Source organism: Zosterops lateralis (assembly GCF_965231275.1).
Source record: "Zosterops lateralis genome assembly, chromosome: 37".
NCBI classification, from domain to species: Eukaryota; Metazoa; Chordata; class Aves; order Passeriformes; family Zosteropidae; genus Zosterops; species Zosterops lateralis.
The window spans coordinates 1636474-1649475 of NC_139797.1; the positions used below are offsets into that span (position 1 = coordinate 1636474).

The following is a 13002-nucleotide window of genomic DNA, read 5'->3' on the forward strand; positions in this document are numbered from 1 at the left end:
GAACCCAGTCACTCCCAGTTCCTCCCATTTGCTCCCAGCTACTCCTGGTCACCCTCAGCATGATCCCAGTCACTCCCAGTATATCCCAATTGCCCCTAATATGGTCTCAATACCTCCCCGCAGATTTCTACTCATTCCCAGTATGATCCCAGTACAGCCCAGTCACTCCCAGTGATGCCATTCCTATGATCCCCCCACTCCCCTACACTTGTGTTCTGACCTGTCCCAGCTCCATCCCCTCTCCTCCCGCAGGCTGACGGGTTGGGGAACGGGGCACCCAGGGTGTGCCTGCTCCTGGGGAAGGAGGAGGAGGGGTGGCAGAGGAGGAGCAGGAGCAAAAGGAAGAGGAGGGACAAAGGAGGATCAGGGAAAGGAGAAGGAACCATGAGGTCAAGCACTCCCTGAATTCACAGCCGAACACCCATGGGATCATCATCCCCCATCCTACAGGTGACCAGGGAGGGGGAGCTGGGCCCAGATATCCTGGGGATTCCCTGGACTGGGTTTTTTTGGACAGGATGTTTGGAGAATGAAGAACTCCAAAGCTGAGTGGAAAATGCCCCTTGGGGAACACACTGGTGGGTCCCAGTGACAGCTGCTGGCAGAGGCAGCCTGGAGGAGCAGAGCCCTGTGTCCCCCAGGAGCCCAAAGTGGGGAGCCCAGAGAGGCGGGAGTACTGCAATTGGAGGGACCCTCAACAGCCTGGAGAGGGGCAGGGGGGACTCCTTGGACCCCCTCCACCCTAAAGAAGAGAATGAGGGGAGAAGGGACTCTGGGACCCTCAAAACCCCCAGCATCCCTAAGTGGGGAAATGGAGAAAGGGGGGAACTCTTCAGATTCCTGGGACTCCCAGCAGCCTGGGTAGGGCAGAGAACGAGTAGATGGGGGATCCCCAATACAAGCATGACCCCCAGCAGCTGGGACAGGGGAGAACCCTTGAACACCAAAGGGGAGAGACCTGAGACAGGGAACTCCTGGGAGGCATTTTCAGGGCTGAATCTGGTGTTTTGGAGGTTTTTATGGACCCCAGATGTCCGGTCACTTCTAGAGATGGACTTGGGCAGGGAGATCTTTAAATTCAATGTGTTCATCCCTTGTTTTCCCCCCAAACCAGGATTTCTCATTTCTTATCCTTGGCTGGATGGAGAAGGCTGTGAGGAAGAGGAAGATGCCCCGAGACAAGAAGGCAGGTGAGGAGGAAGTCAGTGCCCCTTTCCCCCTCTCTCCTGCTCCATCTCCCAGCCCAGCATGGCCCCCGGCTGCAGGACAACCCCGCTGCCAACACTGCCCTGCCAGGGATGCCCTGGGGGAGATCTCCTTCCCCTTCCCTCTGGCACGGAGGCAAATCCCATCCTCTCCTTGTCCTTCCTCCCCCAGACACTGAGCTGAGGATGGAGACCAGGGAGGACAAATCCCTGCAGCAGAACCTCATGGAAGAGGCTGTTTTGAGCTGCTCCATGGTGCAGGAATCCAACGGAGATGAAAAACCCCGGAGATCCCGCAGGAGGAGGGGCTCCAAACCCAACCCAGGGTGCTCTGAGGAGAGAAGAGCCACCCTGAGTCTGGAACGTGAACAGAGCTTCCGTCGGGGCTCGGAGCTGGTGGTCCATGAGCATCATCATGATGGGGAAAAGCCCCACAAGTGCTTGGAGTGTGGGAAGAGCTTCAGGCGGCGATTCAGCCTCATCCGCCACCAAATGATCCACACTGGGGAAAGGCCCTTTGAGTGTTCCCAGTGTGGGAAGAGGTTTCACACCAGCTCCCATCTCCTCGTGCACGAGCGGATTCACACAGAGGAGAGGCCCTTCCGCTGCCCCGACTGCAGGAAGGGCTTCAAGGACAACTCCAACCTCCTCACCCACCGGCGCGTCCACACCGGGGAGAGGCCCTACAAGTGTCCCCAGTGTGGGATAAGCTTCAGCCAGAGCTCCAGCCTGATCTGTCACCAGAGGATCCACACCAGGGAACGGCCCTACAAGTGTGAGCAATGTGGGAAGAGCTTCAGCACCAGCTCCCACTTGAGCCGCCACCAGAAAATTCACGCTGAGGAAAGGCCATACAAGTGTGGGGAATGCAGGAAGGGCTTCAACCGGAGGTCCCAACTGATCATCCACCAAATGATCCACACTGGGGAGAGGCCCTTTGAGTGTTCTGAGTGTGGGAAGAGGTTTCAGACGAGCTCCCATCTCCTCAGGCACCAGCAGATTCACACAGAGGAGAGGCCCTTCTGCTGCCCTCACTGCAGGAAGGGCTTCAAGTACAACTCCAACCTCCTCACCCACCGGCGCATCCACACTGGAGACAGGCCCTACAAGTGTCCCCAGTGTGGGAAGAGCTTCTCCAGGAGCTCTCACTTGACCCGACACCAACAGAGCCATCGGTAAGGAAGCCCTGCGAGTGCCCCGACTGTGGGACGAGCTTCGTGCACTTCTCCAACTCCATTCCCCATCAGAGGACACACGTTGGGCAGAGCCCTGGAGACCCACATTCCCGGTGATCCATGTTGGGAAGACACCTGGCTGGTGGTCTCCATGTCCTCCTAGATCCCCACAGGCACCTGGATCAATGCAGGGGCAGGAGCATCCATCAGGACTCTGATCGACATTGTAAATGAATTAGGAAGAGCTGATTTTTTTAACATTACAGAACAAAAATTCTCATCTGGTCTGTCCAGTTGTTTCTTCTGATGGCATCAAGCTAAGTGGGATGATCTTGGAGATCTTTTCCTGGCTGAATAATTTCCGTGTTTATGCCATCAAAACACCCAGAATTGGGGTAAAATTATACAAAATTAAGTGAGGAGATCTAAAACTGAATCATTTCACTGGGATTTGAGTGTGAATTTGGGGTTCAGGGGAATTACCAGAAGGATTTCGATGTTCTGGGAGCACCCAAGCCAAGGGACATGGCCATGATCTCATAGCTGTTGCAGCAGAATGTGTCCACCTGAGCCCATCTGTTCTCCAGGAATTCTGGTTGTCTGTCCCAGTCCCTGGCCTGGGTCTCCCCATCTGGGGTGTCCCCCCCAAAGTGCCCAAATTGCTCCTGAAGTGCCCAAGCTGCTCCTGGCTGTGGATGTTCCTGGGCACCAATCTCGCCTGGTCAGTGCCATGGGGGGCTGGGAGGGGTTTTAGGGACTACTGGGGTGGGGCTGAGAGAGGCTTTTGTGCCTCTTGGGGCATTTGTGTTGCTGGGAGGGGGTTTGGGGGCCTTCTGGGGAGGTTTGTGAGAGTTTTGGGGTCCTGTCGTGGCTGTGTGGCTTGGAGAGAATTTGGGTGGGTCTTGGGGGAGGTGGGAAGGGGGTTTTGTGGTTTTTGAGGCCATTTACATTGCAGGGAGTTGTTGGGGGTTTGTTGTGGCTGGGAGCTGTGGGATGGTTTGAGGGGTCTGGGAGCAACGTTGGAGCTGGGAGGGGTTTTTAGGGCAGTTGTGACTCCCCCAGACCCAAAAAGCTGCCACCAGACCCTGCCCCAAAGACGCTGCTGGGGTTTGGGGTCTCCATGTTGGGGTTCATCCTCCTGGTGCTGCAGGAGAAGGTGAGGGGGGGTCCCCAGGGGCTGTGTGTGTCCTCCCCAGAGTGTGTGTAACCCCCCCCCCCCATGCTGGTGTCACCCCCTTTTCCCTCCCCACAGGGCTCCTGCCCCAGCTCCTGCTGCCCCCAGGAGGGAATTTGGGGAGGGGGCAGAAGGGGTGTGCAGCCCCTGCTGGGGGATGACCCTGGCCCAGCCCCTTTGTTTAGCACCAAGCTGGGCTTGGGGCAGCAGGAGGAAGAGGCCCAGGGGAAGCAGATCCTGCAGGTGGGACAGGCCTTGGGCTCAGGGCAAGGTCCTGCCCTGCACACCTGGCTCAGCTGTGACCCTGCCCCAGGAAGGGAGCGGGACATTCCCATCTCAACGGATCAGGGCTGGGAGCAGCACTTGGAGCAGGGACATGGAAATACTGGGAGGGACTGGGACCACACTGAGGGCTACTGGGAGTGACTGGGAATGACTGGTGCATGCTGGGGGTAACTGGGATATACTGGGAATGAGTGAGATCATCATGAGGGCAACTGGAACCATACTGGGGACTCTGGGGTGACTGGGAATGAGCATGCTGGAGGCAACTGGGATATACTGGGAGTGTCTGGAACGATTCTGGAGGGGATAACACTGGTTATAGCAACTGGGACCATTTTAAGGGCAACTGGGAGCAACTGGGAGTGACTGTGTCTGTACTGGGGGCCACTGAGATCATACTGGCAGAGACTGGGACCATACTAGGGGCAACTGGGATCATACTGGGTGGAACAGGGATGACACTAAAGGGGGACTGGGATCATACTGGGAGGGAACCAGGAGCATGCTGAGGGCAGTTTGGACCATTTTGGGGGCAACTGGGATCATACTGGGAGGGAACCAGGAGCATGCTGAGGGCAGTTTGGACCATTTTGGGGGCAACTGGGATATACTGGGAGCAACTGGAACTGCACTGAGGGTGACTCCGAGTGGCTTTGGGCAACTGGAATCATGGGGGCAGCAGCTGGAAGGGAGTGGGAGAGACTGGGAGCATGCTGGGGGCAACTGGGATGTACTGACCCAGTCTGGGAGTGCCTGGGACCATACTGGGAGTGACTGGAACCATGGCAATGGCCTGGGCTGGGTGCTGTGGGGCCTCAGGGTGCACAGGGAGCACTGTGACACTGCGGGGCCTGCTGGAACCAAGGGGACATTGTGACACTCTGGGCCTGCCCTGTCAGTGGGGTGTTCCAGGAGCCTCAGGGTGCCCAGGGCAGCAGAGCAGAGCCCCTGGCTCAGGGCTCTGTTTCCTCAGAGCTGGAGCCAAGGAAAGATGGAAGTGGCCCCTTAAAGAAACCCTTGAGTTTCATGCAGTGGCTTTCATTTATTCCCTGGAAGTTTTCCATTGGAACTCCGTCCCTCTGGAAGGGACACACACAAACCAAATTTCAGCAGGAGTTGATCCCCAATGATACTTTGCCACTTGTGGGTTTCTCACAGCCTTAGAAGTTGTGTGAGATCTCTGTCCCCAGCACCTGCTCACCCTTCAAATGCACACAAGTGCATTTGGGGGCAATTCAGGTTCCCTGCAGTGGTGGCTGCTTCCCTTTGAAACAGGAGCTGTTGCCTTTTCTGGTGTGCTTAACTCCCTTGTAACTATTAGAAAGTGTGTGAATTTTGTTCTTACTGCAGGCTTCAGACCCATTGCTTGCAGTTTAATTGAAGATGTGTTTCATGGCATAGAAGAATCTACCAGACAGAATGAAGGGTAACAGTTCAAAATAATCTTATTTGGATTATGACTTGTGGTTCTTATAAAAACCCTTTCCAAGGACTGGGTTTTCAAGCTGGAGGATGAAGTACAGTGACTTTGTCTGGATAATGCTGTAGCCTCATCTCACCAGATGTAGAAACGGGTCAAAATTCAGCATTTTGAGTGTGAATTTGGGGTCCTGGCCTTGCCCCAAAGGACAGACAGGATGTTCCCTGCAATGTGTGTATGGATCAGACAGAACAGAGGGGGAAGTTTTTACAGGGCACTTGGGAGGGAATATTGGGTTTCCTGCCAGCAGGATCCTTTTGTAGCTTCAGGCTGGGGTAGGCAGCACTTCCATCTGCAGCTTCCATGTGCTGCTCCAGCAGCTGCTGCTGGGGACCCTGAGGGAAGAGGTCACAGGAGGGATGGAAATGCTGCATGGACAGCAGCAGTCAGGGCCAGGAATGAGCTTTGCCTTCCTGGCTGGTGCAATGAGGCTCCTTTAGTGCAAGAGGAGGCAAAATAAGGTCAAGTTCAACAGGCCAAGGAAAAATGTAAGACATTGGAAGCCTCCCAAAATGCCACACACATTCATCTGTTAGCTTTTCAGTGTCAGTCCTCGTGAAAAGCCTTTCCAGTTTTCCTTTGGATTTCAGGGCCCCCAGCTGGGCTTCAGAATTCAAGGGATTTTTATTTTCCAGGTTTTTAAACAGAGCTCTGAATTGGGCATCTCTTGTCATTTTTTCTGCTCTCCCGACACTGAAAAAGGTTCTGTGCTCCTGTGAGGCACATCTGGAGGGGTGGTTGGCAACCAGAAATCCTCTGGGAAAGCACTTGATTGACTTCAGGGCCAGGCTGGAGAGCTCAGCCTGAGGACAGAACTGTTCCAGACGCCTCTGTCCATGTCCAGCTCCTCACAGCTGAGTCCCTGAACACACAGGGTGGTTTATACGGATTATAGGGTTTATGGGGTTTATTTTCCCCTCCTGTTCACTTGGAGGTGACTTTGGGATCCTTTAGAGGAACATCTGACCAGCCCCTGTCCCCATTCCATTTTATTCTCTCCACTTTGGAGTTGGCCTGCTGGGCATGACATGGACATTGGTAGTGTCTCCCCATTCTTCCCTCCAGCCCTCAGTTGTGATTTGTATTAAACACTGCAAATGGCTTCATTTATCTGGTGGGGAAAGCGTGAGGTGGAGAAAGTTAGTAGAATTTGTTTTCATGAACCCTGTGATGGTAAAGAAAAATGAGGTTTGTCATTTTGGTGTGGTGCTGGGTGTTGGGATTTGGGAGTTTATTTCTTGTTCTCGTGAGGCATTGATTTAGAAGAATTAAAGACTGTAGTCAAAATAGATAGTGCTGAGATAATGTAGCTAGGACTTCCCTTTTGCTAACAGAAGCCAGACTGAAGAAACTGGTAAATCTTGGAAGGAACTGATAAATCAGGGAAGCTGTCAAACTAGGCTTTTGCATCCTGAATAATCAATAGACGCCATGAATACAATACAATCATAAATCAAACAGTCCTGGAAAAAACCAGGATTTAGCTGTCACGAACACTAAAGGTTAAAAAGTCAAGGGAGGAAGACCCATCTTACTTCATCATTTTGGGACCCCACCCTATAAAAAAGACCACCGACCCATTTTAAAGAACAAACTACGCATGCTTGATGGCTTTTTGGGCTAATTTCCATATGAAGCGGGGAATGGGAGGTACCAGAGTTATGAATATGCATTTGTAGTTTGTGTATTCGATACTCCTGTACATAAAAGACCCTGTGATGATCTGTAATTGCGCGTGTGTTTTTGGGAGCTATCCCGCACACTGCCCAGCGTCGTAATAAACATACACTTTCTAACTTTAAACTGTTAGAGAGTCTTTGTCCGTCATAGTTGGATATTGGTATTAGATCAATATCCATAGTTTTTTAATAAATCACTCGTTATGGCCATTTATTAGTATTACTTTTCATTGGTAAGACTTTTAAATCTTAAGACGTTTTTAACAGTGGCTGGATGTCACTCACTGGGAAAATTCCCTTGCTTTCACCACTGGGATTACACTGTACGGTTGTCTCCAAGTTGGCAGTGGATTCTAAAGATGGAAAATCCTGTTCATGGTGACTTTGTTGTGGTTTGGAGCTGGGGAAGGGTCTCATCCCCTCCCAGAGGTGCCCCAAGCCCGCTCTGCTGCCATGTCTGCACTTGTGGCCCCTCAGGGCTGCCCTGCCCTGGGGACATGGTGGGACCCCCCTCCTGCCAGGGCTGAGGCTCCTCATGGCCCCACACAGCCCTTCATGGCCCCACAGAACCTGTCATGGCCCCTCATGGCCCCACACAGCCCTTCATGGCCCCACAGAACCTCTCCTGGCTCCTCGTGGCCCCACACAGCCCTTCATGGCCCCATAGAACTTGTCATGGCCCCTCACTGCTTCTCACAGCCCTTAATGGCTTTTCATTTCCCCTCACAGCCCCTCATGGACCCTGTTGGTCTCTCATGGGTTCTCAAGGCCTCTCAGAACTGGTCGTGACTCTTCATTTTCCCTCAGAGCTCCGCATGGCATCTCACAGCCCTCACAACCCTACTTGGCCCCTCACAGCCCCTCACGGCCCCTCACAGCCCCTCACATCCCCTCATGGCCCCTCATGGCCCCTCACGGCCCCTCACAGCCCCTCATGGCCCCTCACGGCCCCTCACGGCCCTTCACAGCCCCTCACAGCCCCTCATGGCCCCTCATGGCCCCTCACGGCCCCTCACAGCCCCTCATGGCCCCTCACGGCCCCTCACGGCCCTTCACAGCCCCTCACATCCCCTGACAGCCCCTCATGGCCCCTCATGGCCCCTCACAGCCCCAGGCATGGGGCTCCTCCCAAAGGAGAAGGGGTCAGGCCCGGCTTGTTTTCCTTTTATTTCAGTCCCTTCCCAGCCATGAGTAAAGAAAGGTGAAATGGAGCCTTTCCCCAGCCTTTCCCTCTGGGTTCATTGCGGCTGAAGCTCTGTGCTGGCGCTGGCCCCAGCGCCAACATCCCCGCAGCCCCGCAGGCCTTTGGTGTCCCCCCGTGTCCATTCCCTGTCCCCGAGTCCCGCCCGGCTCTGGCAGCAGCAGGAGCCGCAGCGCAGCGGGCGCCGGCCCGGCCCAGCCGGGGCTCCCGGGCAGGAGCAGCAGCAGCGCCGGCCCCTTCCCACCTGCTCCTGCCTCGCCTTCCAAGGCCTTTGTCCAGCTGAATTCTGGACTAGAGCAACAATCACCCACAAACAGCCCTGAGTGCTCAGGGCCCGCCTGTGCTGCCCTGACCCAGCCTCCAGAGAAAGAAAGGATCAGGTTCCAGCGCTGTTTTCAGCACTGTTTTACTCACCCTGAGGTGACAGCAGGAGGTGCTGCTGCCTTTGTCTTTGGAGTTGGAGATCCTGGTTGCACTTGTCCCTCTTCTGCTTGCAACTTGAATTTTACCCATAAAACTGCAATTGTCCTTTTTGATCAGTGCCACCCAGAGTGCTCTTGTGACAGGAAGCTCTGGCATCATGAGTAGCAGATCTCCAAATGTTCACAAGTCCCTGAGCACAAAGTTGAGGACAATTAAAGCCACACAGGCCACATCTGCAGCACTCAAACACTGCCCTGTTGCAGGTGCTCCTGAAATAGAATCAACTGACAGAGGCCATCAGAGAAATTGCCTTTGCAGTATCAAATAAAATGGAAAAAATCCACCAGGAGAAAGAGGAAAACCAGAACTTCTCGACTCGCTTCATTGCTTCCTCCGCGCAGCAGCAGCAGCAGCAAGTGGAGATGCCCAGAGGTATTTGCAGCTGCTGCTGATCCCAGCTGGAGCCCAGCCTGCTGCCCAGGGCCAGCGGGAACCTGAGTCCAGCCCGGGCAGCTCCCACAGTGTCGGGAGCTCAGCGCAGGCAGGGCCAGGCCCAGAGCCCCGGGCACGGCCGCCGATTGCGGGGCAGCGGGGCAGGCGGAATGTCCTGCGGCCCAAACCTCCTGCTCCTGCAACACAGCAGCACCCATTGTTCTCCCCCTCCTCCTCCTCTCCCAGCACAGCACCAATTCCAGCTCGGAGGTGGCTTCCCAAGACAGGGCTCAGGCTCCTGTTTCAGCCTGAGTGTCCCTGCAGAGGAACAGGGCATCCTTCAGGCAGTTCCACAAGCTCAGGCTTCTCATTTCATGAGGCATCTGGAATGAAAATGGTGGGTTTAGAAACACAAACACAGAGGAAATGCATTAGAAATTATTAGGAAAAATGACCCTTCTTACACACAAAGTTCACCAAATCATTCCCTGCATTTCTTTATTTCAGATTCTTTCACTCATCTCCTTGGAGAGGTTCAGCTTGTTCTGGTGCTTATCATGAACTGATTATACTCTTGATTCAAATCAATGCATAAGATGTAGAATCATCTAAACTGGACACAGAAACAAACACTGACTGTCAGGACATTTTCCTGTTCTAGATCACTTTCAAGATGTCCATGGGGGTGTTGGAATGATTATCACACAACTCTCCATTTCTGGCTGCAGCCTCTGGAGATTCTTTCTCTGCATTCAGCCAGGCTTGTATTCTCTAACAATTCCTGGTAGCCCAGCAGGTTTTCTTAGGCTAGAACAGTAACAATGACAACCCTACCAATGGCACAACTCCCCAGTTCACAAGGAAAAGAAAGGACAAGTTGTCAAGTCCTTCAAATATCTGTCCTGCTTTGCTGCAAGAGTCGTGCTGCACACACAGTGTGGAAAGCCAAGAGAAATTGCAGTTGATGGCACATCTTGTGACAGAAGTTGCACCTCGTTCCCCAGGAAAGGTTCTTGAAAAGAGTAGACAGGAACTGTAGAGAAGATTCCTGGAAAACTGAAACAACTTTTAAGAAATGAAATTAAAATGGAAAGAAACAAACCAAGATATTTTCTTTTGTTTATTTCTATACTTCCCTTTTCCATCTTGCACTACTTCTCCATCCCATTAATTCCAAATGGATCTCACCTCTAAGGTCCATGTCTTGGCAAGGTTTAAACTCTGTAAAATACCATGAGCTCCACAGAGTTTGCCTTCCCTTGTTTTTCTTGGAAAGCAATGCTGGAGACACAAGTGCAGTGTTTGGGTCAGGTATGAATCCTACAGGCAGGGAATGTGCCCTGACAGTGTCTGAGCCTCAGCAGGGACAATGCACAGCAGCAACCAAGGAGACTCCTGTGCTGTTTTGCAGGAGTCAAGACTCTGGGTCTTGGCTCAACACAGGAAAGTTCCTGTGTTATGACAGGCTGAGGGTCTGCCCCCAGGGAGTACAGGGCTTGGCACAGAGGCAAGCAAGAAAAGGACACATGGACATGCAGGCAAAAGGCCCTGGTGCTTCAGCTGCAGCAGCAGCAGCGACAGCAGAGAAAGCAGTGAAAGAAGCAACTTTATTGACTCCCTCTTCCTTCTCCTCTCCCTCTCCTGCAGTCTCACACCCTCTCCTGGTCTCCCTTTCCTGCTGTCTCTCTGCTTTCCCAGTCTCCCTCTCTCCCCATGCCGGGCCAGGCCATGTCCTGGGCGTCCCGCTGCGGTCTCGCCTCCGCCCGGCCCTGGCTGTCCTGGCTGTGGCACCTGTGACATCACAGCGCCACTGTCACAATGGAGGCAGCTACCAACAGAAGCAGCAGGTAATGCTGGCCCAGTACAGCCTCGGCGAGTGGCAAGCGTGCACGCAGACAGGAGGCTGTGCTGAACACTGAACGCTGAACACTGAACGAAGGCAACAGCACAAAGGCGAGTGCCCGGGGCGCCGCTTCTCACCAGGCACCCAGAGGCCAGGCCCTCACGGGAGCGCCTTCAGCAGGGCACAGTGCTGTCACTGCCGCTGCTGCTGGGGCAGCGGCACAGGCCTGGCAGCCTGCCGGCTGGCTGCCTGGCCGCCTCTTTCCTGCCTTCCCGTCCCTGGGGCTTCCTGTGCCCACTTCCCCCCAGCAGTACCTCCCTCCCATCCGCAATCAACCCCTGCTCACCTCCTTCGGCCATGTTCGCTGGTGCAGTGTGCATTTCGGGTTTTCTAAAATGTCTGTAATTTTTGTTAATAGGTTTTTGTAAGGTTTCATTCCTTCCCCTCACCCTGCTTCCCTTGATGACTGTCATCAACTCAACATAATAGCCCTAGCCTTCCCCATTGTATCTTCTTTACAGCTTGGCCTAGGCCATTCTATACCTTTGTATCTTATCTGTGGACACTCCCTGGTACTTGATGGCTCTGGCTAAGCCAGGTGGCTCTGCCGAGGCCTCGGGTATCATCCACACCCCTTTTTCCCCTATATGTCAAAGTCCAGCCCCCCTAAACCTAAACCACTCCCCCTCATTTCCATCTGTAACGCCCATGTTGATAAGGGCAATCAAGAATTCTCACACTCACTCACGCTTTGACCACCTGGGCTTTTGCCCTGAATAAACACCTTCCTAAGTAACACCAAACGTGAGTCTGCTCCATTCTTCCAAGCAATGTCACGTCTCTGTCTGAAATCTGGACCCAAAGGATTAACTCGTTTGTATGGTATCTGAAAAGCAGAGCTAGCTGGACAGACAAGCTCAGAAGGACCATAGTTTGCCGTTACCTTTCTCCTCTTGCTCGCGCAAGGCCTCATCCAGTACCCACAGCAGGCCGGCGATGGGCTGGATGAGGCCACACGGGAGTGCATGCAGTAGTGGGCTGAGTATCTGAACCAGCAGATGACTCAGCTGCTTCAGGAGCTGGAGCAGAAGAACCTCCAGCAGAATGCTGGGGCCTGGGGAGCCCTGCTCATGTGGCAGTTCTGGACTCTGACTGGAATCCTCGTCCTTCTCTTGGCGCTGTGGTTTGGATTTGGGAAAATCAGACGCCGTCCGTACAACAGTGGCCACAAGGAGAAGTCCAACAGTCACTTGGCATGGGAAGAAGAAGGATGCAGTGTCGTTGCAAAGAAAGAAATAGGAAGCAACGGTGCCAATGCAGAAGGAGACAGTAAGGATAGAAATGAAGAGGGCAGCTGGGATGACACAAAGGCAGAAAGCAATGCCCAAAAGGAAGCAAAAGAAGGCAATGACCATGCAAAGAATGAAGCAAATGGTGGTGTGAAGGTGGAGGAAGCCAATGCTGCTGCAAACAAAGAAGACAGAGATGGTGCAAGCAAAGATGACAAGGATGACAATGTCAACAGGAACCTGGAAAGCCTCTTAGAGGAGCACATACGGTTGCCTGTTCTGGACCTGGACAAAGGCTGCTCGGTGATAATGGACCTGATGGACAAACTGGCGCACATCTTCAGACAAGGCTTGTCCAACAGCTTCTTCCCAGTGCCACAACAAGCCATTGGGTGGGCAGTGCCTTTGAAGGCTGGAGTCCCCAGGCACAAGACATTGTGTACTGTGTGCTTGTGCCCCTGAGTCCCCCTCTGGGACACGCCTTCCACCTGGAGCTCGACACTGCAGGGATGCTCCAGAGGAACTTCTGTGTCCGTGTGGAGCTGCTGTGCACCTGCACAAGGGAGCAGCTGGCGAAGGACATGCTATGTTTCCTCCATCACCCCAAGGAGGAGCTGAGAAGGAGACAGGACCCCAGCCTCCTGCACACCCTCTGCACTGGCACCTATCTAGATGTGGAGAAAACTGTCCGCTGGTTCCATTGATTCATCAGAGTAGCCTGGCTGCTGTTGCCTGAATTCCGCCACTGGCGTTTAACGTCGCTGCCCTCCAGCCGTACCTGCAAATTTCAGCTAAGCAAAGACAACAAAAGCTTTG

At 53.7% G+C, this 13002-nt stretch overlaps 1 long non-coding RNA gene across 1 annotated transcript; it reads left to right on the top strand.

The window, feature by feature from the left end:
* Positions 1–356: 356 nt before the first annotated feature.
* On the top strand, positions 357–1607 carry LOC310921848. Its single transcript, XR_014592223.1, has 3 exons — positions 357–450; positions 1115–1190; positions 1378–1607. It is a non-coding gene; the product is annotated as an uncharacterized lncRNA (long non-coding RNA).
* The last annotated feature ends 11395 nt before the right edge of the window (positions 1608–13002 follow it).